This window comes from Camponotus vicinus, unplaced genomic scaffold (genome assembly GCF_025532165.1).
Source record: "Camponotus vicinus isolate PSW18456_S1 unplaced genomic scaffold, iyCamVici1.0 SCAF_9, whole genome shotgun sequence".
NCBI classification, from domain to species: Eukaryota; Metazoa; Arthropoda; class Insecta; order Hymenoptera; family Formicidae; genus Camponotus; species Camponotus vicinus.
The window spans coordinates 17,176,384-17,204,220 of NW_028141981.1; the positions used below are offsets into that span (position 1 = coordinate 17,176,384).

Sequence of the window (27,837 nt, forward strand, 5' to 3'; positions counted from 1 at the left end):
TGTAACATGCGCGATGAAATCGGTAAAATAAATCTGAAAGAAAAAATTCCCTGTTCATATCTTTTTTATTCGTAAAAACGGTCGTAATTATTTTTTTTTCTTTTTGCATACATGCATATAAAACTTTCATTAGCATGACGAATGACATAAAAGACCCTGTATAAAACGAAACATTGAACAGGGGACGTCAAACGTTCATAAAATATAATTAAACGCAATTAATAAAGCGACTCATATTATTGGAGGGTTACATATGACGGTTTGTGAAATATATATTGAGAGACTAATTTCCTTTCCTTCGATAGAGTGTTATAACATGAAATAAATGCGCACATATTTTTTTATAAATTTTTGCAGGAAAACTGCTATATTTTTTTACATATTTTATATATGTATTTTATTATTCAAACATAGTTTACTATTCGACATATTTTACTATTCGAACATTTGAACTTTTTATTATTTCATGAGAATATCAACGATTTTACCCTTCGTTGAATATCTCTTCGTATTCTCTATATCTTTTCCATTAAAAATATCATAGCAATCTGTGAAAATGTTTCTGCAGATTTTAGCAGATATCAACCGCAAAGACAATTTATTCCCCGAATGGGATATTTTTTTTATGTGTCTCAATATGTCAGGATGATTGAAATCAGATGTTATAGAGCAAGGTCGCCCAATATACATATTAGAGAAGATCTTAAAAGTATTTATTATATTATTCGAAATAATTGAAACAACCGAATTGATAATATTCATCCAAACATTAAATCTATGTCAGATATGATTTCAAATCTAAATCAATTTTGAATTATTTAAACAACTTAATTTATGTGTACAAATATCTAATATAATTTAATATAAATAACAAAATACATAATATATAAATGTAATATATTAATATTAAATATAATATTAAATTTTTAATTGTTGATGTAATATTAAATACGATACAAGAATAAATTTAGAAAAGATAAAAATTAAAAATTTTAATCGTCCACCGTCGTCTAACTTTTCATAATATAATAATATATATAATATAATAATATATATAATATTATATTAAAAATTAAATCAGATATATCATTACACAGATATATTATTACACAATGAACAAGTAAATCTTTTTTAATTATATTATTATAATTACGAATTATAACGAATTTATTTATTATCTTCTTAGCAAATCATATGCATTAGATAGAAAAGAAAAATTATATTTGTTAATAAATATTTACTTAATTGGTTATAATTAAATAGAAACGCATATGTAACGTCATATAAGGCAAACAAGTAATAGCCATAAGCAAATTGAATCAAGTTGTAAATCTCGCAACTTTGTTTTTAAAATTAATTCATTCATATTTCAAATTACAATAAATTATCGTTTCTGATTATAATAAAAAATAATTCATAAAACATACATTCGGATCTTCTTTTGAATAAATAAATTTCAAACACAGAAGAGAAATCCATTTTAGAGAAGTTCAAGAAATTAATTAACCGAACAAAAAAAAAATTAACAAAATAGATATAAGTATTTAACAAAAATGTATCGTGTACCGTACACGTGTATCATGTTTTGATAGGAGCGGATTAGAATTGATAAACGAGGCTTACTTTGACAAATCCTTGATAAATAATCAAGTTAGATTAATGTTAAATAATGGTTGTCGCTTCGTAGGTAACTAACTCGTGAGATCTAAATCGAATGCGGCGAAGTCGCTCTTACTTAGTTTCAACCAAGTTCTGGCACAAAGTTGGCACGTTACTATATATATTGTGACTAATACAAGGCATTATAGGCTATCAACAATAAGAAGGCTAACAGGAACTTGATTTCATTGTGCACTCGTAAAGAAAAGGAAAGAGAAAGAGGGAGTAAAGGATAAATAAGGCTGTCGCAAACCTTATAAGACATCGATCAATGATCGATCCTCGCTAATAATGAAAGACAATGAAAGACTGATACTATGGCCTATCTTATGTGGACATACGTGAATCGTTATTTCTCCCCGTATCAGTATGCAAACTGATTTAATATCAGCCAAGGCTATCCCTATTTTTTTCTATCCTCATTTTATACAATTTTTTCGGCCGCTTCTTTGAGAAATAAAATTATCTCTTTTCCTGTTTCATCACTCATTAGCATGAAAACAATATCGATACACAAACAAAATCTTATAATTTATTATGTTATGTATCATTAAAATTAAAAATTTACTCACACTTTATTCAAAATAAACCAAAACGGATTTTAGCAAAACGGTCACTATTTTTGTAAGAAGTGCTTTTAGAGAAATGCTAGATATAAAAATATGAGTATTAAGCCTCACTCTAAATTATTTTTCCCATCATTCAACATTAATATACTGGCAAAAATAGATGTAGGTATATAATGCAATCTAAATGTTTATAATATTTTACATCAATTTGTGATATTTGATATCAATTCTATTTTTTAAATAAAAAATCTGTTTCAATCAAAATAAGAATTCCATGAAAAAAATCGTGTATTACTAACTATAAATATTTACTATATAAGACATAATACATAATTTATATAATACATAATTATTTATTAGCTATATATTGATAAATAATTGTGTGAATTCTATAAAATTTGATTCTTTGAAATAGAAAAGATTTAAATATTTTATTAAATTAAATCAAATTATATATTTTAATTCTCTTTTAACTCTCTTTCTAAAGTACTCATTTTACTTAATAACAAATATTTACTGAACATAGCTCAATATCTTATTTAATCTAGCTTTAATTAATTAACTCTACCGAGTATCGCGAGAAAGACAAAATATTTCAATTAAATCTCCATTTATACTCCATAAGATACAAAAAGATAGCTTTCTTTAAAATTAAAAGCAACCAGAATAATACTATTGAATAAAGTTTAACAAAAACTTATTGGCGTTCCTTAATGCGTGAAATAAATTACATTTTTGCGAAAAAATGTTAATTAAAATGTTAATTAAAATTATTATTCTTTTTCGATAGTTAATACAAACCGAATCAATATACAAAAAGATTAATAGATTCTTTTTATCTTGTTAAGAGTTAATATTTTTTCAAAGAGTTAATATTTTTCTATATACAACTGCAAGAAATGTAAAAAATTTCAAAAATATTAACTATCTCTTTTGATGGTAAATTATTGTACTGTCTATGATTAAAACGACACCCAATTAATACTAACGAATGATTATTAAAGCTTCAAATACAATTAGAAAATGAATCAAATCAAACTCAGGAAATTAGAAACTTAGAAACGTAATAATTGACAAAAAGAAACAAAAAAATAATTATTCCATTTCTTGGCGTATATAACTGATATGAAATGAAATTATTAAAATAAACCAATGCGAAATTAACCAACGTGAATTCATCATTTTAATTGAAAATTCGATTTATCTTTAGTCTAATTTATTCATTGATATTATATATAATGGAATCTAATTTTTCATTAATGTTGTAAAAATATTATATTTTATATAAATTTGAAATTTGTTTTTTTTCTCATCATTCGTTTTTATTTGATCTTGCATTGAATTTTACATGTAAAGTGAATTTAGCAACGTTCTCGACTCACGAAATTCTAAGAACGATATGTTAATAAACAGTATGCACACATCGAAACGAATCATCAGCTTTACCGTTGACGTCAAAAACAGAGCCGACAGGAGACGAGAATTTAAGTCCCGCGCGTTCCGTCAAATAATTACAGTCTGTAGCGAAATGATGCACGACTTAAATCGGCGTGCTCTCGTTGCCGGATCGTCGAGGAGACATTTTAATGCCAATCTGACGTAGCATCGCCCTAGTTGTGTCGCATGCCGCACGTAGATATACCACATCACGATACACGAGGTCATATTCACTCGGTACACGACGCGCAAACCATTGTCGTTACACTGATATACATATAGCACGACCCTTTTCCGGTAGTGAATCGATATTATCGATCGCCCGAAATGTCGTAGAAATGCGTCGCACAGATTAATTCCAGATGAGTAACATTCAGAGGGATAAACTCCAAGTGCCAAGTAAATTGCTCTAGATGAATTTTTTGCGCGACATTAAAGCGGCAGCGCCAAGAGCCTCCGCGATGTGTAACGTTGTATTTTATCTTCTTTAAGTATATGGTGTGTGTATTTATGTTTTAAACATTTTTTCAAAATAATAAATATATAATAATAATTCAATTAATAAAATGAGAATTGTATGATATGATATCCACTAGAAAAACAAGAAAAGTGTTTTTGATCGAATTATTTCATTGCGTTTAACATATCTTAATTATTTATTTGTGTTGATGTTATATTGTGTGCGCAATAGTCGGAAAATAATGATCGTGTATATTACACGTGTGTAATGCACGATTGTTTTTATAATATATATGTAATGGGAATTTAAATACGTATAGCTTTTATGTCAAAGCAACCGACCATTTTTATGCGATCCGAAATTAAAAGACTATATTTTTAAAACACTTTTTCTACTGGAATAAAATAATATTTTGCATTTAAAAAAGGATATAGTACAGTAATTTAAATACAAGAATGCGTATTATTTTTTTATTACTGGGATAAAAGCTGTGCAGAGTTTAACTTTTCAAATATTGCAACGTGATCTCGTTTGCCTCGGTGATCTATGTATAAAAAAAGTTTACAGCGATGGCAGTCTGTCTTGAGAACATATAAACAAATTTTCCCATCGCGCTTTTTCGTGCTTTTACGTTAGGAGGCAGCTGGTACGGCCAATATATCACGGTTTAACTGCTGACTTATCCGTTAAGAAAAAGATCACCGTCGCGTAAATTTAAATTATGAATATAATGTAGCGCAGCACATGCTGGCAGAGAAATAGCGAAAAAAAAAACAGCTTTAGTAGGCCGTCTAAGATGCCAGCAAATAGCGAGGAAAAATATTTGAGCATTATAAAATTTTACGAATATTTGCATATATAATATGTCTTTTTATAGAAAAAATAAATTTTTTCGAGATCAAATTTTTGCATAAAAATGCTCAGTTTGCATAAAAATATTCTTTTTATCGCGTTTACGTAAAATTATCATAAAACTCAAAATATTTTACATTTAAATTATTTTAGAAATTACTTTACATTTAAATACATAGCCTATATCTATTTTTTACAAATGTAATCTGAGTCGATTGGAAAGATCTAATTTGAGTTAATTGGAGGCAATCTGCAACAAGCAATCTTCTGCAAGCAAACAATACGAATAAATACGAATAAATGTTGTAATCAATTATGCTAATATTATTGTTTATTTACACACACATTCATTACTTAGCTCTAATGAATCTTAGAAAATGCTAATTTAGTTGAATGCAATCGGTAAGTAAACATTGAATAATTATGCAAATACTCCGGTAAGAAGGAAAACACGTACGTGACACCATTGTCTGTATACAAATACAATTACACTTGGCTCTTTAGATTTTACGTATACAGCCGTTTTATGTGTGCAAAAGCCATTTCCGAGAATTCTTATTAAAAGAATTGGACTAGTTGTTCTCATAGAATAAATAATTTGCATCTATTATATCTTCTTATTTTGTGTCGCACTGAGATAGAATTATTCATTATATTGAGCTTGAAAATAATGAATTAAAAAATAAAAAATGACGAACACGTATATCTGAAAACTTATGAAAAACTTAATTATAATTGTGTATTCAATGCAAATTCTCTTATCTTTTTTTTATTTCTTCTCTCTTTCTCTCTCCATTTCTCGGATAATTTTTTATATAATTTAAACTGAGTTATTTATAAAATTAAATTGCAATAGTAAGTTATTCTTGTGAAATATGGATATCCAAAATATTAAAAGCAATTTATATTAAAATAGAGTAAAAAAATTATTGATTTATAAGGAAGTTTCTTTTTGTTATGTATGCACTGTGCAAATAACATATAAAGTTAATTATGTAAAATGATATTTTTTAAAATATATATAAAAAGAAATTTTAAAATTTAATTGTAAAAATTGTTTGTGTTTTTCGATTTAGATAATATAAAGACAACAATAATATAAACATGGCATCGACAAAAACGTGATATATAAATGAAAAATAAATTAACATAGTATTTTAAATTATATAAAACAATGTATATTTTATATATTGTGTTATTAATTTTATTATTGTTTGTATCTATTTCAATGATATCATATTTTATAATAAGTTTTATCCGTATGTTTTGTCTTATATTGTTTGAAAATATACTATAAATAAACACACACAAATGTGAGCACTTATATATATTATTCATGATAAAATTTCTATCTCTTTATTCTCTTTATGTAAACCATTAGCTTCTACGCCTTTTATCATTTGGATTATCCTTGTTCTTCTTTCAGTATACGATACATATATATATATATATATATATATATATATATATATATATGTGTGTGTGTGTATCGTATACTGAAAGAAGAACAAGGATAATTCAAATGATAAAAGGCGTAGAAGCTAAAGGTTTACATAAAGAGAATAAAGAGATAGAAATTTTATCATGCTTAATTTCCTGCCAACTTATTCAATGTGAATGATTTGGTCATAAGAGCAGGCTCATATATGAGACTATCATTTATGTTTTTATTTAAATAGTAGTAGAATCTAGTAGAAAATAGTAGTAGAATCTTTTGTTCTAATTTACAATACTAAATTTGTATCGTAATATATCTCATCAACCAATTGTTTCGCTTTAAGAAAGAGAAAGAGAGGGAAAGAGAATTTTCGAACTATATATATAAATGATAGTCTCATATATGAGCCTGCTCTTATGACCAAATCATTCACATTGAATAAGTTGGCAAGAAATTAAGCATGATAAATCTTCTTTCTACAGGCTAACAAGTTGTAACTCATTTCAAAATCATATTACCAATACTTGTTTTAGCTGTGATTTATTGTATGCATAATTTGCAAATTATTAAGTCTTTGCAAACAGAAAGTTACATGTAAAGAATTACTAATTTAAAAATATATTATTATACTATTTTATTGCACTAAATTATACATAAAAATTTATTTAGAAAAATATAACGAGAAGCAATTGACCATATGAAGAATCAGAAAGTTTAATTAGCGGTGTATTAAGATTGTGAATCAAGTGTGTCGCTGTTAAAAGAGAGCTCTTATTTAAAGCTGTCAAAATATAAAGACTGTATTATATGGACATTATTCGAGAGAAGTTTCCCATTTTCAACGCTTAGTTAAAATAAAATTTTAACATTTGAATACTTATACTCTTTATTGTAGGATCAGACGCCATCTGTAAAGGAATCCACACTTTAATTTATCTAAACTGTACTTTTGCAACGACGAGAAAATCCGTTATATTTTAATCACATCTCCCATCACTTAAACGTTTGTCTTTATTACCGACAATAACAAAATGTTGACAGCATCTTATTACAAAAACGGCATGGATTCTAACGATATTACTACAATTTTCTCATGAAAACTTAACTCTCCTTATCTTGATATACTGCAAAACCGAGGATAGTAAGAGACTTGCATCATTTCAGATTCCGTTCTCACAAAATAGGTCAAAGTTTTTGCATGGCTTCGATACAAAGCACATGTATCTAAAGAAAAAATCGGTATGAAATAGATATAGAATTGCATTGCTTCGAAATTGCATTGTCATATCATTCAGAAATATTATTTTCTCAAAATATTATAGGCCGAAAACTCATATTTTCGAAATCAATAAAATATTCAAATTTGAAAAACAAATTATTTCTAAATTCTTCGATATGTATTTTTTTCAATTTTTATTCACAAATTTTCACAATATTATTTTATTTGTCAGGAATTTACATATTATTACATATTTCGACAAAATAATATTTCTGCATTATGATATTTATGCGGAAATCAATTTATAATAATATTACCCTGCATTTTCAGTTTCGACATTTCGAATTTTTTTAAAATATTTACGAAATATTTACTTTCTGAAAGTGCTTTTTTAAATTGAATATCTATTAAATAATATTCTTAAAGAAGCTTTATTAAATAATAATCTACATGCCGTTCTATAATGATTTTTTTAAATCACCTGTGTTTTAAAATTAATATTTGGTTTGTTTATATATATATATATATATATATATATATATATATATATATATATATATTATTTTGTAACACGTAATTATTATTTTATAATATCTCAATTTTACATTACCTTATGTTTTTGATTTATGAAGAAAATGCATATTGCATTATTTATAATATTATGTTGAATAATGTTCTGCAAGTTTAATCTATGTCTATTAATAAATAAAATTCATTTCATTCAAACAGTCTCGAATTATTAAATTATATTAAAGAGATAATAACGCCGGAAAGGAAGCTCGTCGCAAATATATAAACACAATGGCACACGTGTTGCATACAGATTTAAAACCATTACAGTATGGATCAAGTTAAAAGTTGCAATACATGAATGACTCTACTGTGAAATTGATTGAACATTCTCAATCTCATAAGAGGACGAACAATACGTACATACAAATGTATATCTAAAATTGCTTTAGAATTTGGCAGTAACCGCAACAACACAGTTCTACTAGTTCTCTGAACAACGAAATGAAAAATTCCAAAAAACTTTCATTTGTTTGTGTATGTGTGTGTGTGTGTGTGTGTGTGTGTATATATATATATATATATACACATGTAACATGTGTATGTACATATGTAAAATTAAATTTTTTTTTAATTTATTTAAAAAATTTCTAAAATTATTTTAATTAATTTAAAATTTAATTTAGTTATGTTCTTTTTTTTATTTTGTTTATTTGAATTTACTTGCTTCTGAATCTTGACATTAATTTTTAATATTATTATTTGTCAATGCTATTTGATGATATATAATTATGACCTGATTATTGCGATAATTTAATTGCAGAAATATACTATAATATTTAAATAGCAAGTTAAAAAGATTTATATTTTAGATGTATTAATACAAATAAATTTATCTGTTTTGCTTCTATTTATCTTTCTTTCTTTCTCTCTTTTAGTAATCGTCCGAAATAATCCTATTAATTCCAGCTTGGTATTAGAGAGCAGTAAAGTGCATTATCGTAAAACGAAACCACCGCGAAACATTTAATCTAATTTATCTTGTAAAGTTAAGTTGTACTTTTGCCGCATTGAGGGGGGAGGGAGTGTGTTCTTTTATAATAATTCATATTTCTCGTAGAAAAATTAATTTAACATCGTTAAATTAATTATAAGAATTATTTAAGATAATCATATGTTCACAAGATACGTGTTCATTAATATTATACTATTATTATTAATCATCAATCGGTTAACCCGTATCTACCCTCTATTAAAATGAAATAAATTAATATTAATATGTATTATTGATGTTGAGAGATATTTTAATTATACCAATGATTTTGATTTTGATTGACTTTTGAAAAAACTCTAATTTATTCATATTTCTAATATAATTTTATCAAAACATATTTAATTTTGTATGCGTGATATGGCACATACAATCGTTTATTATTCATAGTTTCTAAATGTTATTAAAAATCTCTATTGTAAAAATTATATACTGAGAGATTGTAATAATATTCTTTTGATTGTAATAATATTAATTTGTTCATGCGATTTATATTTTCCAAATTTTTATCATATATTATTCAATAGTCTACTTTTTTCGTTTGAAGTTAATTGAATTATTAAACGCTTGCGAGATGATCTGCAGATATTCAATGCACGAATATGGTTCGCGTTATCCTACGGCGACTTTACAGAGACGTGCTTAAATAAATGGCAATTCATCTATCGGATGTTGACCTTATAAATAGTTCAAGCTGCTATCCCTCTGTGAGAGATGCAGGCAGTGGATACGGATATAAATTGACACGTAATAAATCGGAAGTGCCAACTCGTACTAGCGTACATTTGCGCCCGAGGTGCGTTTTCAATTAGGCCATCGATAAAATCGCGCAACCTGTTATCCTCTCACATAGCAGCGAATGCGATAAAGAAAAACATTTAATAACGCGAGACTATGTAAGCGTAAAGAGATTAATATTTGCCGGGAAAACATTACGCGCTGACATAGAACAGTCTTCCGGTAATTGCGAGATTTTACTAGAACATTTCACGTATACAAAATTCAAATGTCAGTGAGTTAATTAAATTCTTGAGTGTCTGCAAGCTATCTCAGATAAACTACATATCTTTTCAACGCCATAATTTAATATTGATATTAAAATATTTCAATTTGAATTCAAAACATATTTTTCAAGCATAATTTTTTGTAAATTTTATATTAAATTTAATTTTAATTAAACTTTAATTGAAATAAAACTTGACATTATATTAAATAATTAATAATATAAAATATTAGCATGGAAAAACATGAGATTTATATAAGTGATTTACAGTTAAAATAAGGAACAATTAAAACACTTGTAATAAATCAAAATTCGTTATAACCAGAGAAAGTAGAATTAAATCCCTTACAATAATGCAAACGACAAATTTTGCTAACATTGGAAAAGATCAAAATCTCAGGATAGTTTGTGATAAATTAATTATGTAGTGAATAATTAATAATTATTGATTTATATATTGATTTTAATGTATGCAAACTGTACTTTACTTATGACTTAAAATAGTTTATGGGAATAACATGTAAAATTTATTATCGAATTCAAAAGCAATTATGTACGCATTATGATACGCAGATATATATTCTGTTCAAAATTATTTGTGTGCTTTTATTTGCTCGTGATATAAGTAATGGATAAAAAGAAAAGCCGACATTCTAAGTATGGTATAATACTCTGCTATAACTGAAAAGTCATGTCTGACCTCATCAGTCTATCATAAAAAGCGCGTAATTTAGGTAAATGACAATCGATAGCTATTCCGAGATACGTGCTAAGTGTGCGCTTTGACAAATGGCAACGTTATTATAGAAAATATATATCATATGAACGTCAGAATGTTCATGTTTGCAAAACCTTATCGCGTATGAACATTTTATGATTGACTTCCCTGACCTCCGAATCTACTAAGACCTTCAGAAATATTTAAATTTTAATTTCTTTCATTAATTACCATGATTATCTATACAAAGTAATTTGATTTTGTCTCATAGAAAAATTAAAAAAGATAAGATAATTTTCTCATAGTTAGGTTATATTACTTCAATGTATTTATCTAACTTGTTAATAGGATTATAAAAAAATAACTCTCCATATACATATATTCAATAATATAATTTTCAAATAATATAATGTTTAAGAATAATGTCAAATGTACACAAATTTATTTAAATTTGAAGTACGATTACGAAAAAAAAGTATCCTGAATTATAAATTTCAACACATTTACATCATTTTGTACAAGATATTTTCTCTTTTTCTTTCTTTCTTATAAAATTTTATAGACAAAATCAACATACATGAAAATAATAATAATCATAAATGTATATACATATAAACAACATCTCTTCTAATATACCTATTTTCAGAGTAAGAAGCATATTAAGAAAAATATTTAAAATAAATATCCTAGAGGTATCGTTCGTGACGTTGAAACGGGATTGGCTATTTCTGTAAAATTTAAAGAGATAGTATGTATACAATCACAAGTTTCTTTGGAAAGTTACTCACCCACGATGTAACGATATTCCGATAGAGACCGATATCTTTGATGTCACTGATCGAAATTTTATAAGATGCACCAAAAGAAAAATGTGAACAAAAGAAAATAAAAAGCGTTTTCAGATCAATAACGATCAATGGTCCAATCGTAGTTTTTCTCGATATCGCACATTCAATCACTAGATATTTTCCGATCTGTAAAGGATTCACAACGATTCGTCCAGTTACCGGAGATTTCGCACCGTGCTATTCTACCATGTTCTCTCATGGATTTTTTGCAGTCATCCTGGCAACGGTAGAAATGTTCTAAACGATTATGCGAGAACTAAAAATCACACACACTCTTGTTTTTTATCATATTGGATAATTCCATTCGCGAATAAAATGCTACAAAACTTCTATAAGAAATAAACAGAAATTAAATTGTCAACGTATCATGTTTACTGCGTTATAATCATACGAAAGTGATAAGCGCTCCTCATGATGTGATTGTAAAAAAATATCTTCCTAAGAAAATTTGACAACAATTTCAAATAAACTTTCCTAATTTGAATATATAATTACTGAATTTAAGAAAATTTTTATATTTCAAAAAATCGATCGTAAATATTTCATTAAGAATATTCAAATATACATCCGAAAGATTAAAAAATTAAAACAATTATTGCGCTTCAAATACATATTATATCTTTATAATCTTTCTCTTTCTCTAAAATTGTATCAATAAATTTATCGTTTTTTTTTTAATTTTTCAGACATTGTATGTTACATATACATAAATAGGTTCAAATTTGTGTCTAGTTGTGATTTTTGTCAAAAATGAGTCAAATGGCCAGAAATATGTGACAGTTATAATTTCTAGTCACAACAAAATATGAAATTTTCTACGATAAAATCTATGACGTACTAATCATGCTGTTTTTATAAAATGTTTAGGAAATAGAGAATGCATCACCCTTTACAGATACATGTTTTTTAACTGGATCAACTATTTTTTATGATAGATTTTCGTCTAATATGTTATAGAGTTCACTATATTTCTGATTAATTCCAAACAAAATTTCAAATATTAGTAAGGTATCAGGTAAAATCTAGACTCGAACTTCAAGATTTCTACATTATTTGAGGATCTCTATATTGTTTGAAGAACTATTAAAAAGTATAGCGTAATATAGCATGTGTGGAGCCGGTCTTTCTCTAAATATGCCCTCGCACTGATGGCTAAAAAAGACAATCTAATTAATTTTTAACAGAAAATTAAAAGAGAGAATCATACATGGCAATGATAGTGACGTTATATCTATAACGTACTAAATGAGGTCAAAGAGGTAGGTCAGTACATATGACCTCAGCACTTCCTGACGTAAGGGACATCATAATAATGAACTGGTGTTATAAGCTAAAAGAGTTTTGCTAGGTTCTATCTTTATAATTCGGTAAGCCATTTGAGAATAATAATTAAATAACATTTTAATTAATATTACAATTTACACTGAACCGATTCATATTTTAATTTCAAAAATGAAAAAGGACAGTGCATTATTTAATTAAAAATATTTATAGAAAATGTTTAAAAATAAAAACTAAAGATTTTATCGTAAATGAAATTTTGTCGCTGATAATAAAATCTATCAAAATTTATAGTATACAATCTGCATTAATATTCTATATACAACATATGTGTATATGTGTATCACATTCAAATAATGAATATTTGAAATAGCAAAAATGTATCTGCAAAAAATGCTTTGATTGATTGAAAATAGAAGATGTAGTAAAATCGTGTAGTCTTTCATATATGTCACACATGATATTTTAAAATAAATATTATGAAAAATATAAAATATTTAATAAAAATAGTGTATCTGTATATATAAAAAATAAGAAAATCGCTTATTTAAAAAATACATTAAAAAAGTAATTTAAAAAAATTAATTTTATCAACTCACGAATCATCTGTAAATATTTTCTAAACGAATCGCATTTTTCGTCGAAATTCGTCTCTAATCTTATCCAGTATAAAAAAAATTTAAAGAATCAAGTTCAACGCACTTGTCGCGACACAATTTATACAAATCACCATGAAGAGCGCTATCTATTTTTTATCTTAATGCTTAACAAGACAGCTCGACATATGAAGCTAAAATTTTACTTTTAAAAAAAACGTTATTAAATGCATCAAATACACCAGCAAAAAAATAAAATACGACACTAACTGCGTTATGCGACGAAAACGACAGTGTCAAAAAATTATTTGAAGATCAGATCTCTTGTAGATGTAATGCGCGCGCTAGGCGGCAAACGCGCGATATGTCTCGACGATAATATCTTTATCGATTATTCACTCGATAGTTTCTTTTACTGTACGAAATCCCGCGGATTATCCGTTTTTATCGAAAGCGCACACCGCGGTACCGCATACGAGATCTGGAGATGTGAGAAATACACATACGTAACGCCTGGTGCGAATGAAGCGCAGCCACTGAACGCCGAGGGGTTGTCGCGCGGTAGGCGCCCTCGGTTCAGCTTGCCTTCCCGTAGCTTTACCGGGGATGGCCGTGGTGGTGGTAGTGACCAGGGCCGATGCATACTTGCATAGATCCTGTAGCAAAATGAGTCCTTTACTTTCACAAGCATCAGTATAAATTTTTTTATACATGACTCTCACAGGAAGAAAATGAAAATGTACATAATTGTGTACATTTTTAATTAAATAAAAGCTCTCTTTGTACTTTGATTTAAAATATTGAAATTTTTTATATAAAGTTTACTTTTTAAAAAGAATAAAAATACACGGATATTATAGAATATTTAAATTATTAAATCGAAATATAAAATAATTAAAGGTCAAAAATAATAAAGCCAATATCTGAGTCTATGCGAAATTCATTTTAATTTAAATTGTTAAACTTGAGGTTTGTAGCATTTATATGACTAACAGATCGATATAAAATTTTTTGAAAAATACTAACAATAAAAGCACAGTTGCATAATTTTATACATATTTGATTAAATTATATTGATTGAATTATAATTTGCAAATGAATACTTTAAACAATAATACAAAAAATTTGTATGTTCACATATAATAATATATACAACAATAATGTAGAATGTTTTTTTCTTCTATTTTCTGCACGCTATGACACAGCATTTGTTGTATTTTTAATATAACTCATAAAATTCTTTGAAGTCTTTTTGTAATTTAAATGTTTGTAATACTTTTCGGGACAATTTTACTGAGACAGTTTCATTTAAACACAAAATTTTAAATCCAATAAAGTCGATATAAATACATATAACACTAGGAATTTAATTCATTAAAATGATATTTAAAAAATTCCAATTTCTAATAAATATATTACAAACTAAATTTTGTGAACAAATTATTTATTGTAGAGACGCGAATAAATATATGCGCCCATAAAATTCGTCCCTAAATAAAGAGTGCTAGACGCTTGCGCGTCAGGTATAAGGAAGTCTCATCGTAAAACTGTGAGAGTCACCTGTCCAACCGTTGTCTCTTACGTTGCGAACTTTTTGTAACTTTAACCGAATATTGTCAGGATCTGACAAAAAAGGCTATCGGGAAAAGTTCTGAGTTTTTCGCATTTGCGAATCCATCCGTGAATGTGCGCCGAACCGAAAATGTACACGTGTCTAACAATCGTGTTACCAGGGATGTTGTGTCGTAAAGCTTTAACAGAATTGAGAGTTCTTAATTTAATATAATAGATATAAATTTAATTCAACTTTTTTCGTTTAATAGTTTGATAGTTTTTAGTTTTTCAATTTCTATTAATTTTTTTTTTTTCGAGAAAAGAGATCAATCGAATCATTAAGCTTTAGATTGATTATCTTATAATTCCTTTATTGGTAATTAATTTGAAATTTTTACATCAACACATTTTCAATTTAATTTTTTATTTAATTATTCAAAGCTCCCTGTTAACGAGTTTTAAATTTATAACTTTTGTTAAAAGATGTTTACTTTTGATTGTATAGTTAGCTAGCTAATTAAATAACGTTCAAAAAACACTTCATCTCTTATATTTAAAAAAATCTCAAGTATACTAACGAATTGAAAATTTAAACCAATACTTCAACGAGTTTCTATCGCAATATTTAACCGATATTAATTTAACTGATGCGTTAAATTTTCGCGAAAATAAAAAAGCATATAACCAGAGAGAACATTCGTAATAATATCCAATATGCGCATGTGAAAACCGAATTGTCACCGTTCAATTGCTGACGTCAATGCGCTTGTCCGTAAAAAAAAATCACGGAATGAAACAGAATGTATCAACACTCTTGCAATTCCTAGATACTTCGAAATTAAAACTCGTTTCTATCATACCATACCGGATTGGATTTGCAGTGAAAAAACGTTAGTATAAATTTCATGCTCCATTACAAAAAATGAATTTCATGCTCCATTACGAAAAATAAAAAATTCTACAATTGTCTCGTCCAATCTTATCTTTATTGATGAATTCAGCTTTGTCTTTATTTTTTGCAGAGAAAAAATAAAATAAAATTTTAAAAATATTTAAAGCAGCAAATGAATTATAAGTCATCGTTATTGAAAGATAGTTAAAGATTTCTTTTTTTTTTTTGATAAATAAAATATACAGGGACACTCGAATTTAATTTATTCTTAATATATGAGTGATACATTTACTATTCGTATCTTACTATTCGTATCGAAAGTGAGTATCCTAACCCTTTTCTAAATACCTAAATTTTCTAGTAATATTGGTTTTAATATCCACGGATATCACATTGTTACCACAGTTGCTGTTCGTGACTTAAATGTTATACATGTCACATATAAACGTATGCACATAGGGTCAACTGGATCAAGGTTGAGCGATCTGAATGTTGAGTATAGTCAAGAGAATACGTACCATATAGAATACATACATGAAGATTCACTAGTAATGCATAATATATAAGTTACAAACTGTAATGAAATAAAGATTTTGATGAGGCGTAGAAAATCGCAGAAACAAAAGTGTTGGCATAATTTTCATGATGAATAATTTCCATATACTATATGCGCGAATGTTAAGCAAACTTTAAAAGATGACAGAATATATAGAAGTCAAACGTATTCATTTTTAACAAGGATTTGATCGATTTCTCTCATTTCTCAAATCCACTTTTTTACGTATAATTTGTTAAAATATTACATGTACATATATCTTCGTAATGTAAGATTTATTTATCATAGCAGTTAAAAGAACATCATAATCTTACAACGTATTAGAACTTATTGTCGTTCAAAAAATTATATCGTATCCAAGGTCAGTGTATGAATCGTTATTTTCTCTTATCTAGCTACAAGCATAATATACCAGTGCATTATAAAAATTACTACGCGTTCAAATGTATTACAATCTGCGAAAAAATTTGCGTGCAAAGCTATCGTGAAAAGTGCACGGACTTTTTATTGTGTCTAGATGTGCTGTGTAAAATTAAAATTAATAAAACTCCATTAGGCTTAATTAATTGAGAATCATAATTCTAAGTAGTTCTATTTTGAGCTGTGCTGGTGCATGATTAATGAAATCACTTTTACAGCGAGTATTTTTCAAGAAATGAAGAAACATTTAATTTACATTTATGTTGAAATCCGTCACTGAACTGTTTATCTCACATGTTTTTTCAAGAAGCATACCTTCTGCGGTACTCCTTCAAGAAACATCGTTCTCGTTGATACGATAACATATAATGTGAAGCAAAATAGCACAGAGCTGCAATATGAAATGTGATATATAACGGAAATATGAAAGGCTAAATTTAGTACAAGTTTTTTCTAATTAAATTGCTTCATTTCTGTATTTGTTATTTCTTTGTATGACACAAGCGTTAAAAATTTCTTTTATTTATTCGAGATATAAATAATAATTATAGATAATAATAATTAAATAATTCGATGTTTCGGAAACAAAATAACGCAGAAAGAACTTCTCTTTCATTATTTTCAAAATCATCGGGATCGAGCTATCTCTCCATTCTACGTTCAATCCTGTCATTTCAATGACATACGTGTAGAATATTTTTGTTTCTATTTGCTCTCTCTAAATTCACGCATAGTTATGTTGCATTTATGTGGCAAACATATAGTGAAAGAGATCAGTTTGTAACCCTTCCAGAATAAAGGGGAACCCAGAATAAAGAGGTAGCTCGATCCCGACGATTTCAGAAATAAAGAGGGTCTATTATATTCTATTGTACGTTTCTTGTCAGAAGCGAACCTGTGATCTTTGAATTGGAAATCCAATGCGCTATCCTTCGCGCCAAAGAAATTCGTTGCGACAATTTCTTAAATCGCACGTTAAATAAAATTTTTCAAAATCACATGCGTTAAATTTTTTTCATTACATAAGCACAATTAACGTTATCTGTAAAATTTAATAATTTACTTAAAATGGTGATATATCAATGTTGATGAATCATCGCGATTGCGTAATGTCGTGTTTCATTCCATTTTACGAGTATTTAATTGGCAAAATGTAATGTCTTTTTAATTGTAAAAATGATTGTTGCTTTCGTGATTAAATCTATCATTGAATTTGTTACAAATAAAATTTGACGATAACAAAAAATATGATGCTTTCTTAATTTATTCATTACTTAAATAATTTATTTTAATTATTTTATCATGATCGATAGAATCCATTAAATTTACAATTTTCGACATATCTGTATCTACGTTTATTTAAACGCATAATAAAATTGTTTTAGTTGCCAGTAAAGCGCAAAATAAAAACAAAACATGATACAACGAAATAATTACGTTTGTTGCAATAAAATAATTATTTATAGTCATCATTATAATTAGCAACTTCGTTACACCATTCCTAATGTTTTATACTTGGTCTGTAAATAACATTTTCTATTACCGTTAAATATATATATTTCAAACTCGAATTTTATATTTTAGCATATTTAGAATTCTTTTTATATATGGAAAGTAATGAAAATGATATAGAAAATTACATAGATACTATTTTAATACATACGTGTATATATTCACAAAAATTTTAAATGTCTAAATACTTTATACAATTTAATTTTTTTCTCTTTCTTGAATTGAATTACTTAGCTTTACTTACTTTTCCATTCCTTAATTTTATTATAAGTATAAATTTATTTTCTAAAATATTGATTGTAAGCTCTTTTAGAACAGTTAAAATATATTGTAATTAATATTTAAATTAAATGCTGCATACTTTTAATTTGCAATTTTAAGACTAAATATATTATATTTAATAATAAAATCAAAAGAAAAAGTTTTACTGCTTTTTATACGAAACATTGTTTTATAATCATCATATTAAACATTATTTTATAATCTAAATCGTTTTTCAAAAAACATATAAACGTTTAAAATTTTTTTATAAAAGAGAGAAACATTTTTTTATAAATTAAAAAAATTTTTATTTGTCAAATAAATTAGACAATTCTCCTCTTCATGACAAATAATAACAATTTGCTATCTCTACATATCATGTAACATTTATTTCATTGGTATAATTTCAAAAATGTTAGACAAGCAATGTTTTTTAAAACTTCCCAGCCTTAGTATAACCAGATGGAATCGCGCAAAGAACCGCAAACAATGTATATATACGAAGAATCTAAAGAAAAAGCTTTCAGAGGTTAAAAAGCTCTTTCCCTTATTGGCCTATGTTATATGTGCAAGCTCCGTCAATCTCTATATTGTACTCGACGTTGCAAAACATTGAGAACAATACTAACTAAATAAAGAAAATTATTACTTTTTAACTTGAAAATAGAACTGTCTTTCTACAATAAAATTATGAAAAATTTCTAAACGATAATGGAAACTCAAAAAATACTTTTATTTTTTGAGTTCCCATTATCTTTTAGAAACTTGTCATAATTTTATTACGGAACGTGTCTCTTGTCTCACATAAAAAAAAAGTTGTTTTGTTGTGTTATGTTACAAATATGTAGAATTAAATGTGATAAAACTGTATCCCAATGTTTTTTTCATTGACAAACACTTAGTAAAATTTATGCCATCTGACTAAATATTTAATATGTTTAATATGTGAGAAATTTAAAAACTGAAAAATTTAATAACTGATGTATATATAATTAAAGATAAAATTAAATTCTGTGATTAATATAATTCACCACAAAAGGGGGAAAAATATCTTAAGAACAAAACTTTAATTAATTATTCTGATCTTATTTTACATAGAGGTGATATGGATGTTTCGTAACAAGGCTGGAAGCACTTTCCAATAATGCAATTTAACCCTATCCAACTCTAATTTTGTTAAAGTTGAAATTTCCTATAACTTACGGTTCATAATTTACTTGTAATTTTCGTGCGCACTACAACATGCACATTAATTATGCAAAGTATGCGAAGCCACAATTTCATTTCATAGTTGCAATCTAGGAAATATTTAAAATATAATTTATTACGATCAAAAAATTAAAATTATTCATATTAATACGTTTTTAAAATTAAAATTATTAAAAATACGTATTTTTTTCTATTATTGAAAATAAAATTCTAAATATAAACTATCGATTAATTCTCGATTTTTCTTGTAAATATAATTTTCTTTATAAAATTAAAATCGTATTTCAAATTTTAAACTAAAGTTTCATTTCTTTCTTTATATATATGTTAGTCATTTATCTCTTTGTATGTCACTTTTGCAGCAAAATTATTTTAATTAAAAGCTTCTCAAACACACATATATCAGCCATATATTTTTTGAATTTTATAAATCTTTATCTCTATTGCAAAAGCGAGATTTGTGAAAATATCCCGTATATGAGAGCACTTTCCATGCATCCTGTCAAGTCATTTATTTCGTATAAAACAGCGATGTATCATGTACGGGCAAAACGGTCATGTCGGACGAGCCAGCCTTAATCTTACATGTGCCACGCTTCTCCTTCACGTTAATTTAGATATTTCTCATCGTCATCCGGCTTATTCCCATCGCGCTTCCTCGCCCACTTCTTCTATTTCTTGCTCTCTCGTGCGGAACGAGAGAAGAGCGCAAATTGATCCTCCCCGAGGGCATTTACGTATCCATACTTTAATCATGAGTCCCCTCAAATAGCCGGCGTAACGACTCACTTTAGTCATATTTAACATTTTAGCTGGCAGTCGCAGAAAACATGCGTGAAGAGTCAACTGGAAGATAACATAATGTCTTTGAAATAAGATCCTAAAAGTCTAATATTGTTTTAAAATTTTATAATTAATATTTTTACATGTAATATTCGACGATTAAGTTTTTTATAAAATAATTATATTCAGACAAAAATAAACAACATATTTTTTTCGATGAAAGAAGTTTTGTAATATTTTATATTTATTACTTATATGTATTTTTTAACATAGAATTTTATACACCCAATATATACATGTATAAAGATTTGGCATTAATTATTATAAATATATTTATTTCTTCTGTATATAAATTACAAAATATATTATTTTTTATAATGAATAATTAAAATATTAATTCTCTTTATATCACATTGTCATTTATCATTTATCACTTATTATGAATACTCTTTTCAAATAAGTATATTAGATTACGTGAGAAAAAGAGGAGAGAAAGATTTATATGAAGTTTTAACTAGTTTCTTTTTAATTATCTTTTTTTGAGATTAAAGTCCGCAGATCTTATGCTCGTGTGCACAAGAACGACGACTCGAGAGGCGTGACCAGACAATAAGGGCAGTTGTGTATTACGGTGATTAGTGTCACTATCCTCATATCAAGTCTTTACGACTCTATTAAAGCAACCGGTTTATTCTAGTAGAATAATTGCGCCGCCGCGAAACCATTTAAATATTAAGTTAAATCGCGTGTGCCCTCTTAAAAATAGTTGAAACTATTTCTAATATGAGTTTTTTACATTATTCGAGTATTTTGTATCGCCAGAATTTTCATGACTTTGAGATTTATACGATTATGTGCTGCTCATCTTCAAAATGTGATTCAGAAACAGGTTTTCGTAAAAGTGTGAAAAAGATGGTCAACCGCTATCAAATGAAATCTATAAAAATGAGACCATATCGTTTTTATGTCCTGATATTTTCTGGTATCCTTTTCAACACGTTTCACGAATGGAGTAAATTAACATATAAGTAAATACGCATTCCTGCATAGTACTTATAAATGTTCTCTTTACATACTACTATTTTTTAGATATGGTAATTATGTAGAACACTCAATAATTAAACAATTATTTACGGAATCATTAAGCTTCTTATAAATGTACGATTTGACATTCAATATATCAAAAAATTAGATAAATATAAATACATAGGCTTTTATCTTTATTTTATTTTTAAAGTATTTATTTGTTTGAAATATTGCAGTGATATAAATGAAATTATTGAAAAGAAATTACTTTAAAAAAATAGAATATTAAATATAAATTTCATACATATTCTAAAGATACATGTCTGTGTATCGTAATAATATATCCTGACATTGCAATTTCGTTACAATCTTCTATGTCTACGGACGCCTAATGAACGAACAATTAATCATCCCAGCTACGTGCCACGTGTACATATCTCACCAATTATAGATGAATCAATTCTGGAATTCAATTATTTAATAATGTCTCGCATGTAGCTCACCGCGATTATGAAATCAAGTCGAATACATTTCGACTTTAGTTAATCTCCTCGCTCCTTCACGCATATATATCTGGCGTCTCCCACTAATCGGCACGTTTCCTCGCACATCCACTCCCAGGGCCGTAGGAACTTACCTGGTCGGTTCCCGTGGTGCCCCATCGAGATGGGGTTTAAAGGGGCCGGCGGCGGCAAGAGAGCTTCGGCTCGCGTGTGCTCTGACGCGGAAAGCCGGTTAGTCGGTCTCAATCCGCCGTGGCGTTCGTATTAAACCGGAGTGCGGCTTCGAGCAACGAAGTTCCGATCCGATTCGAACATGCTGTGAAAAATCGAAAAAAAGAAACAAAGAAAATTCGATTCGAAACAAACGCGGGCTCGTCGCGCGTCCATCCGTCACGATATCATCGATCCGGCGCGAATTGCCGAGCGGGAAATTCTTTTGTTTCTCGAGTGTAGTCTCTTTCTCTCTCTTTCTCTCAGTGCATACATATTAGTGTCTCGGTGCACGTGGCTGCAATTCGTATTTGAGTTCGGTATACCTGGACCTGCGCAAAGAAGGTAAGTCTATCTTGTTTTGGTTATTAATTCTTCGACAGCGCACGCGTCTTCGTACGTTCGGGGTCAATTGCTGTTTACTCGGTTCATTAAAAGAGCACGACTCGGGGTAAACATTGATTAATTGAGAAAGATCTTTTTTTTTATATAGTCGTGTACAATTGAGGATACTCATAACATATGAGAGTCTCTTCACAATATGCGGATTCTTAATTTACATACTTTAATTATATTTTTCTAAAAAGTTGTCTGAGAAATATATATCAGACGAAATATATCTATGAATGTGTCAGATGCGATATATTAAATAAAAAAATAATAGCTTTTAAAATTTGAAATAAGATTTCTTTGATGCAAAGAAATTTTTAATAATTTCAATAATTTTTTTTATGTTTTGAAAATGATTATTACTAAATTTACGAAATTTAAATAGCTATAATCTTGTAATCTAAAATTTCCATAAAATTTCTTACGTATACAAAACATAACGTTACACTGGACTTTCATCAAGCAAGCACGATACCATGTCTATTAATAATATTTACATACATTTTAACGGTCGGTAGCAATTATAATCGTTGTTCTTATATAAAACAAAATGATTCGTTGAGCAAGAATCGCACTATTAAAGCAAACAACTAGCCTTCATTGAATCGCCGAAGATTATTATTTGAATTTGACTTTTTATTCTCTTATACAAAAGAAAAGTTAATATTTTTAAAATATTATTTTATTGCATTTACTTTGCTTTACGCGCTTATAACTGTAACAATATTGTATAAAGTATTTGTTTCTCTCAAAAGTTTCTTCTCTATCTTAAAAATTAAGTTTTCTCTCTTGAGCTTTTAAAAAATAATATTTTTTAAACGGTTTACCAAGTTTCCTCATTGTAAAGATATGTTTTATAATTTTAACGAAGTTATTTTTAATAATTTTAACTGTAAATTGATTGATTTATGCGAAATAATATTTTATATCACATTTTTTATAAAATTTTGTGTTACATTCTCTTACTTTCTATGTGCAATTCAATATTATTAAAATTATTAAAATAAAAAAAATATCTCTGAATTCTATTGATTTATCAACAGTATAATTAAGAAATTTTGTCACTGATGCTTTAATAATATAGTTTAAAATGTGAATACTCTAATAAATTACGGTTCCAAATCAAATCGGCAGCTGCTTTAAACAGAACAAGAGACTCGTAATTGTGGAACACATATGTCAAAGTCAGAGGGACAAAGTGCTGATTCAATCTAGTATCTTTCGAGGAAATTCGAATGATGATTTGTGCATCATTTCGTCACGTTCCAAATTGATTTCTTTGCATATAACATGTTTTACTTATAAAATTTATGTTCTGTTATAAAAGAAAATAAAAAAAAATACTAGATTTTTTCCATCGTCGTATAATGTGCATCACATTTTACATATACATATAAATCATTTACATATTAATTTATACATTAGAGATATATTAATAGAATTAAATGACAACGTAATAACATATCATATCCAACTTATTTCTGTTAATTTCTTATTTCTTGATCATTAATAAAAGCATTGATTACTTATATTTAATCAATTAATTTTATTTATATGCATTTACTCGCGTCTTGATACCTGAATACTATTTATACGTTGAACCTTATCATCTTATGATATAGTTATTACGATAAAGAATATATGATGTATCGCAAGCACGCTTGATTAACGAAGCATGATCCTAAGTAGGTTCAAGGCTTCTCCGCGATTGAAGCAGAGATTTAGCGATAGTTTTCGTTTTCGTTACTATCAACAATGAAGCCATTATGAGAAAATATAGCAGCGTTGTAGCTCACTTCTCCCGTTAAATTTAGATTAACCTAATTCACCGTGCGAAAATTCCCAAGATGCATTCAAGTCTCACAAGAAAAAAAAATAGGAAGAAGGGAAGGGAAAAAAAAAGCAATCAATATATCAATTATAAAGACTATCTTACTCTATCGTTAATCTGATATTAATGCGATTTATAAGCATTAGGTACACGTTATGCGAGATGCAAATGCGTAACATGATGTACGCATCACGAAGAAAACTTTTCGTGAGCCAAATGCCTCTTTCTCATCGCGACGTGTTTCCCGACAAATTGCGCAATGTCGAATCAGACGATGCGTTAATTAATTAATTAGCACGTCGCGCGCGCCCTGAATCTCTTTTCATGTGAAAAATGAATGAAAGGCACATACATATAACAAAATATAGAATATAATATAATTTTTAACGAGCAAAGAACTCAACAATGCGATGTTTAATGCAAAAATCCTTTTTTGTCGATTTCTCTTTATATATTTCAATTTTAAATTTAAAAAAAAAAAAATATATATATATATATATATATATATATATATATGTGTGTGTATTTTTTTACTCGGTAAATTATAAAGAATAAAAATTTTCAAAGAGTTTTTTGTTTTTTTATTGTATATTTTCTGTATGTAAATATATTTACTCTTTATAAGACTATGAACTGGCGTAACCGGCGATAACCCCCCTTACAGGCGAAACCGGAAGATAATGACCAGCTTCCAGCACGTTAAAACATCTCATCTCACCAACCTACTGACAGTCTAGTTCCACGGTCTTTATCAAACGCACGCATTCTCCAGATAACTTAATATTCTTTACAAGACAAGAAACACATAAATATTACGAATATGAAGCCCGTGAACAACGAAAGCGCTTTATACGTTGCGAGGTTTCATCGCAGTTGCCGCAATCGCGAGTCGCATGACGCGGTCGCAGAGTTGGCGGCGGAATTGCGGCGTGCCTACATGGTGAAGGGACTACAGGCCCAACTCGAGGAGAAACAGACTGGCAGATACATCGAACTCATGCGAGAACGCGAGAGTGCCAAATTGGCTCGCGAACAACAGCGGGAGATGTTAGAGAAGGATCTCCAGCGCCAATCAGAGATTCTACGGAAATGCGAGGAGTACAGGCAGCAGCTGGACGAGCAGCTGACGCGGAAAGAAGAAGAGAAAAGAGTCCTCGTAGAGGAAGCTCGCGAGTATAGGAAGTATCTGGAAGAAGTGGATCGAGTACAGGAAGAACGGGAACTCTCGAAGGCACTGGAGAAGAAATGCGAACTCGTGGAAAGAGCGAGACAAGAAAGACTGATACTCGAAGAAATGAAAAAGATTCATCGGCAGGAGGAGCGCGAGGCGGAAGAGAAGAAGCGTCGGGAGGATCTAGAATATTTGAAGGAGATTGAAGAGAGATTGAAGGAGATGAGTAGACTCAGACAGGAGCAGATAGAGAGGCGCGAACGTGTCCTGTTGGAAACGACGAGGATAATGCTGGACGCTCAGGCTCGAAAACGAGAGAGGGAGGAACGTCTGATTGATCTCGTGGCTGAGGAGATTAGGTGCGAGCTCATAATCAAAGAGATGGAAGAGGCGATGCGCAGGAGAAAGATGCGGCAAGAACTGGCAGCTAGTTTACGGGAACAGATAGTCTTTACGAAGCAATGTAAGCAGCGTTTCGTGGAGGAGGATAGAGCATGGGCCGAACAAGTCATGAGGAAGATTATGGAAGACGAGAAGATGGCGAGGTTCACGGCAGAGGCGAAAAAGAGGATGAAAATGCAGTACCGGAAGGACCTGGAGAATTTGATTGCGCACCGCCGCAGGATTCGCGAAGAGGAGATTGCTAAGATTGAGGAAATCGCTAAAGAGCAACGGAGGTTGGAACTAGCTGAGGCAGAACACGCAAAAGAGGAAAGAAGACGTTTGTTGACGATGCACGCAACTAATATTGCGAACTTTGTGAATAGAGCAGTTCTCACGACTGAGGAACGACAAATTCTTGCCGAATTGATGAAGGAAAGTCATGACACTGAAAATATCAATGACGATGCACTGGCGAAGATATAAAAAATTAAATAAAATAACAAAAACTTGAAACAAGAAGCAAATTTTAATTTTTGAGATGTTCGCGCGTAAGTGTAACGAGTATCTAACAACAAGAGATGCATTAGGAAAATAAAAAAACTGAACGAATTGGAGATATTAATCGAAAAAAGTCAAGAAAATAATAATGAAAACATGTTAGCTATGAAAATGACAATGGCTGTTTTGAGCTCCAAGTATTTAATAATATTAACGTACGCACATAATACTAACGTACTTTATTATCGCGAGTTTTGCAAAATAGAACAATTAGTAAAAAGAATTAAAGATAACAATCAATGATTGCACATGTAATATTATTATATTTTTAATAAAAAAAATTCGAATTACTCAAATAAAATATCGATTGTTCATTGAACTACCATTAAAATATAAGATATCAAAAACCGTTAAAGTGATCGTTTTGATCAGTAGAACACGAATGAAGGAGACAATCCTATATCTTGGAAGAAATAAAGCTAGAGGGAAACAAAAAGGAAGCCAACTCTGTGGGAAGGAAGCCAACTTTGAAGGAAGATAATAACAGAAATCTCCTAAAGTAGAATTAAAGATAAGACATAGCAAATATTAACGACCACTCCTAAACGAACACAAAGAAATTCTTTAAAATAATATCTGTAAAAAATTAAATTTGTAAAAAATTAATTAATGATAATAATAATAATATATAGATCTATAATGTTTATATTAAAATATTTTAGGATTATAAAATTTTACGTCATTTTTATGATAGCAACATAAAAATATATATATGTTAATTTTAATAATAATATTCATAAAATATTAATACAAACTAAAACCCATCATTGAAAGTTACAACCTTTTTAATTTTTAACGAATTTTATAGCGATACATATCATAATGCACACACGAAAAAAATTATAGATAAAAAGAAAAGTAAAGGACTCTTAAAATTAACTTTCCCCTTTCTTTACAGAGAGTGTATTATAGTTTTTATTAGAAAATATATCTAAA

The 27,837-nt window shown here is 28.4% G+C and overlaps 2 protein-coding genes across 16 annotated transcripts in view; one reads left to right on the forward strand and one right to left on the reverse strand.

Moving 5' to 3' along the window:
• Positions 1 to 27,837, reverse strand: part of LOC145976673 (uncharacterized) — a 105,773-nt gene that overhangs the window by 56,474 nt on the left and 21,462 nt on the right. For 2 of the 15 annotated variants that reach the window (XM_083107963.1, XM_083107949.1), the window contains exons 1-2: positions 13,912 to 14,193; positions 11,705 to 12,093 (exon numbers count right to left, since the gene is read on the reverse strand). The exons of 1 other annotated variant lie outside the window; for it this stretch is intronic. The gene's annotated coding sequence lies outside the window, so the exon portion shown is untranslated. 12 more of the 15 variants (XM_083107965.1, XM_083107966.1, XM_083107957.1 and 9 more) reach the window with 11 other exon arrangements.
• Positions 22,554 to 27,837, forward strand: part of Sprt (PDZ domain-containing protein sprite) — a 61,603-nt gene continuing 56,319 nt past the window's right edge. Inside the window, exon 1 of the mRNA XM_083107947.1 lies at positions 22,554 to 22,912. The gene's annotated coding sequence lies outside the window, so the exon portion shown is untranslated. The remainder of the gene's footprint in view (positions 22,913 to 27,837) is intronic.